The 5,222-nt window shown below is 41.7% G+C and overlaps 1 non-coding gene across 1 annotated transcript; it reads left to right on the plus strand.

Annotated features, from left to right (window-relative positions):
* Positions 1-2,785: 2,785 nt before the first annotated feature.
* On the plus strand, positions 2,786-2,857 carry TRNAC-GCA. The gene has a single exon. It is a non-coding gene; the product is annotated as a tRNA-Cys (tRNA).
* The last annotated feature ends 2,365 nt before the right edge of the window (positions 2,858-5,222 follow it).

Here is a 5,222-nt window from a genome sequence, read left to right on the forward strand (position 1 = left end):
AAAGCTCGGAAGGTGGGAAGCGTCAGGAAAGAAGGACAAATAGAAACAAGAAATGAATGGGAAGAGTGTTGGACATGGTAGGGAGAGTCATCAGTCTCACAAAACAAAATATATATGAATTGGAGACTGGAAAGCCAATTTGATCTGTAAATAACAATAAAAAGTTAGAAAAAATAAATAAAATGCCTTTGACGGTAGCTAAAAAAAGGATTGTTGTTGTTGTTGTTATGTGCTGTGGAGTCGGTTCTGACTCATAGCGACCCTATACAGGGTTTCCGAGGCTGTAAATCTTTACGGGAGCAAAAAGACTCATCTTTCTCCCGCGGAACAGCTGGTAGGATTACAGGTGGTCAATACATGGTCTCAACTTTACCAGTAATCAGAGGGAAAGCAATAAAACGTTTAGAAGATAATATAGAGGAAAAATTCTTAAACTGAACACAAAAAGAACATATTACCACAAAGGAAAAAAACGGGTAAAGATATAAACTTTAATATCAAGATAGCAAAATTTGGACCTTTTAAATTGTTTGATGTTTTTAAGAATATACACAGCAGAATAAACATCATATTCGACAATTTCTACAAAGACATTGATTATATTGTCCAAATAACGCTACCATTCTCACAACCTTTTTCTGACTTTTTTCATTAACGTGAACCCACTGCCACGTAAATCTCCAATCTCAGCATTTGAGTTGTTGATTTGAAGACGCCCTAGCAGCATAACTGGGTTACAAACTGGGCTGCGCACCACAAGGTCAGCAATTCGAATCTGTCAGCCACTAAATCTTTGTGGAAAATATGAGGTTTTCTGTTCTCATAAAGATTCGCAGCCTCAGAAAGCACTGTCAATTTATCCCATATCATGAAACCCACTGCTGTAGACCCAGCTTGAACTGACCCCAGTCCTACTGGACAGTGTAGAACGGCTCCACAGGATTTCCATGGATTTCTACTGGAGCAGATGATTGCATCTTCCTGGATGTGGGTGGTGGGTTCCAGCGCTTAAACCACCGTTCCACCACCAGGGCTCTCTTGATCCCATAGAATCCACCACCAAATGCCATTTAGACTCATAGCAACCCTATACAAGGTTTCCGAGGCTGTAAAACTTTATGGAAGCAAAAAGCCTCCTCTTTCTTCCGTAGAGTGGTTGGCAGATTCCTACTGCTGACCTTGTGGTTCTTAAAAGAGCACAATGTAAATATTCTTGATTAAGCTAAAAGTCAGCTCCTGGGAGGTTATCTGCTCTCCTAGAGATTTACAGCCTCAGAAACTCTACAGAGGAACGCTATGAGTCAGAATCGAGTAGATGGTAGTGAGTTTATTGTTTGGTTTAAAGAAAACTTTAGGGGTACTTACGGCTTAAGGTTTAAAGATGATCTCAGGGTGATAGTTTCAGGGGTTAATTCAGCCAATTCCATGGCTCCAGAGTCTGGATTCCATTGGAATTGGGAATTGTTCTATAATTTCCCCCTTTCAATCAGGATTCTTCTATAGAATCTTGCATCAAAATGTTCAGTAATGGTAGCTATACACCATCTTGTTCTGGAGCCATGACAAAGGAGACAACTGGTTACACATTTCATTTCCTCTGCCTATTCCTGAGACTTTCTTTCTCTGTTGCTCCAGGTAAATACATACCAATTGTATCTAAGTCGGGAACTTGTAATCATCACTAGACATCATTGCTGTTGTTGTTGTTGTTAGGTGTCATTGAGTTGCTTCGGACTCAGAGTGACCCTGTGCACAACAGGACAAGACATTGCCCAGTCCCGCGCCATCCTCATAATTGTCTTTCTACGTTTGAGACCATTCCTGCTACCACTGTGTCAATTCATCTCATTGGGGGTCTTCCTCTTTTCTGCTGGCCCTACACTTGACTGAGCTTGGTAAAGTGGCTGGTCAGTGAAAAAGATGGATTGGCACAGTGGCAGAAACCATGGGGTCAAACATAATTATTGTGAGGCGAACACAGGACCAGACAGTGTTTCATGCTATTATGTGCAGGGTCACTATGAGTCGGAACCAACTCAATGGCGTCTGGCAACAACATAAAGAACTTGCACAAAACAGTAATAATAATAATAAAAACAGACAACCCAACAGAAAAAGGAACAAGAAACTTGAACAGGTATCTCACAAACATCCACATGACCCATAAATGTAAAAAGATCCTCAACCCTCATTAGTCTTCAGGAAGCTACATATTAAACCACAGTGAGATATGACTGTATTCTCAACAGGCTGGTTTAAAAAATGCTGATATAGTAAGTGTTGGTGAGTATGTGGAACAATGGTAACCCTCATACATGGGTTGTGTAATTTGGTCTAACCATTTTGGAAAACTGTCTGGATTTCTGTTAAAGTGGAACATATGAATACCTTTTTACTCCAAATTCTGTTCCTAGATCTACAAATACCAGAGAATATATATGGGCACATAAAAGTCAGGCTCTGACCCTAGCATTTGCCTCAGTTCTTTAGCTTTTGGGTTTTTCAATGCCCGCCATGATGGGTACAATCACCGGAATCTGAAGGCCCTTCTCATGGCAATGACAATGCTTCTTCAGGCTACTGCCCACACCCAGGGACAGAAAGTCAGGAGCTACAGGCTGTAGGGCTTTTGAGGAGGGAAATGATTCAGCAGCTTGGTGACTTCTCACCAAAGCAGGTCTGGCAGCTCCCGAGAGATCAGTCCTGATGGGGTAACTCAAGTTTATAGGTAGTTTGGGTGTGGCTGTACAGATGAAAGAGATTGTTAGGCATCAGTATTACAGAAGGGGGTATAGCTCAGGGGTAGAGCATTTGACTGCAGATCAAGAGGTCCCTGGTTCAAATCCGGGTGCCCCCTCTTTATTCCTAATTTTGATCTTTCCTTCTCATTAGACACCAGGGTAAGTTAGGATGGTTTCTGGAACCAACAAACGGTGAAGATTTAATATGGTGGTTCTTAACTGCAGATTTGAGTTAGAATCATCCAAAGAGTCTATAAAAGTTTCCCGGTCCTCCCCCAATACTAATTAAATGAAAACATGTAATTAAGTTAAAGGCACTTTGTTGTTAAGTGCTGTCAAGTCGGTTCTGACTCATAGCAACCCTGTATAGGCTTTTTGCAGGGACAATTCAGTGTTTACCCTATACACCCACTGGACTCCCTGATAAAGGCTGTTGTCTTGTCAAAACTCCACAGGTGTCGCTAGTAGGCAGATGAGGTTGAGAGACAGCTTAATAGTGTTTCCAAGAAGTAGTTTCCAACCAAGCTCGCCTCATCCCAGCTCTGCCCAGGAGCTTGTGTTCTGGATCCTATTCACCTGCAGGTGTAGGTCATTTGTAAATGGATTTCCAAGTCAGACCAACAGAATCTGTTGATCATTGTCATGGACTGAATTGTGCCCCCTCAAAATATGTGTCAACTTGGCTGGGCCATGACAAGTGGTTTGGCAATAGTTTAATAATGTAATTTGGAAGTAATGCAATGATGTAATGATGCCCCGGATGTGATCTCATATGACCATCCAATCAGTTGCAAGGAGATAAGGGTGTAAAGCAACACCCTAACTCAGGCTGTAGCCCTGATCCCATGTGCAGGGGATGTCTCGGTCTTCTAGTGCTGCTAGAACAGAAACATCACAAGTGTAGGGCTCTAGAAAACAGACATTTGTACTCTCATGGTTGGCTGTTGTTGTTGTTACATGGCTTCGAGTCTGTTCTGACTCATAGAGACCCAGAATAGGGCTCCAAGGAGATGGGTTTGAATCACAGATCTTGTGATTAGCAGTCCAGTGCTTATCTACAGTGCCACACTAGGATTCCTCTCACAGTTTAGGAGGCTAAAAGTCCAAATTCAACTGTGTTTGTGAAAGTCGTCCTCTTGTGGTATTTCTGTGGTAGCAGCTCTAGAGACCTAAGACACTCGGTGAGTGAGACTTCATAGGGCCAAGAGAGTTTGCAGAGGATGAAATAACAACCAAAAGGTGGGCAGCTGGAGCCCACTAGCTGATCCATGGGAGAAAATGTTCCAGGATTTACAAACTTGGAAGCCCTACTGGGTAGATCTACTGAGTCCTAGGGTGTCACTACGAGTCATAATCACCTTGGCGGCAGTGGGTTGGGTTTGGTTATGTTGTCTTTCATTTCAATCATTATTAAAGGCAATTCTATGTCTTATTCAAGATCTAAAAGCACTTCTGCAGAAGAGAGAAATGAATGATACCAAGCATTTCAAAATACAAAGAATGTGATAGATATCTATGATTTGGAGAACAAGCTGCTGAAATTTTGGGTATAAAAAGACGAGAGTCTATTGTGGGTTAATACATGGCATGTGATGTATTAACATAATTCATGATTTTTCTTATCCCTTATACTAATCACCCTTTGTGGCCTTTCCATAATGACCTAATAAAATTTCATGATTCTTCAGATTTATATAAATAACAGAAGTTTATACTTTAGATGACGTGAAAACAGAGTTTTTTCTCATAGCAACACTAGCAAAGCTGAACAAACTGAAAATCAACAACTCTTCTTAGACCCACCAGAGAACCTAACCAAAAGTCAAATAGAGAGACTCACAGCTTCCCAGAAGCACAAGTCACTAGAGCTGGAGGCTCAACATTCACTACCTTGGCAGTTAAAACTTCCAGGGCCCAGTTTGAGGGAAAACCCCACATTTTTGTGAGTTTTACCTCCAAAAGCCCCACCAGGTTTATGTGGTAAAGAAATGAACACAAGTGTATGGCTTAATCATTTTGGAATACTCTTATGGGAAAAGTAATCATTTAAGACTTGTCAGCAAAGTTCACTACTTTACCAAAGTCTTATACCATATCTTGTTGTTAGGTGCCATGGAGTCAGTACCAACTCATAGTGACCCTATGTACAACAGAATGAAACACTGCGGGGAGGGAAAGAACCAACTCCAGCCTCCTCTAGCCTTCCGGTGTCATCTAAGGGCCAGGGGTTTCCCCGAGAAACACTTGTAAAGGTGACAACACTGAAACACAGGCCAGCTACCCAACTGGGACCTAGTCATAGAATTCTGGAGTGTTTCCCTTCCCTACACCACTACAGTGATGGGATTCCTGTATAACCAGAGATTACAGCCAAAAGAATTACAAATCTCAGGTCCTAACTAAGGAGAAATAAACACTTCCTTAGACAAAAACTGAGCAAGCTTGTCAGCAGAAAACCGGCCTTCCTCCACTTGTCTGTCA

This window comes from Chrysochloris asiatica, unplaced genomic scaffold, assembly GCF_000296735.1.
Source record: "Chrysochloris asiatica unplaced genomic scaffold, ChrAsi1.0 scaffold00041, whole genome shotgun sequence".
NCBI lineage: Eukaryota > Metazoa > Chordata > Mammalia > Afrosoricida > Chrysochloridae > Chrysochloris > Chrysochloris asiatica.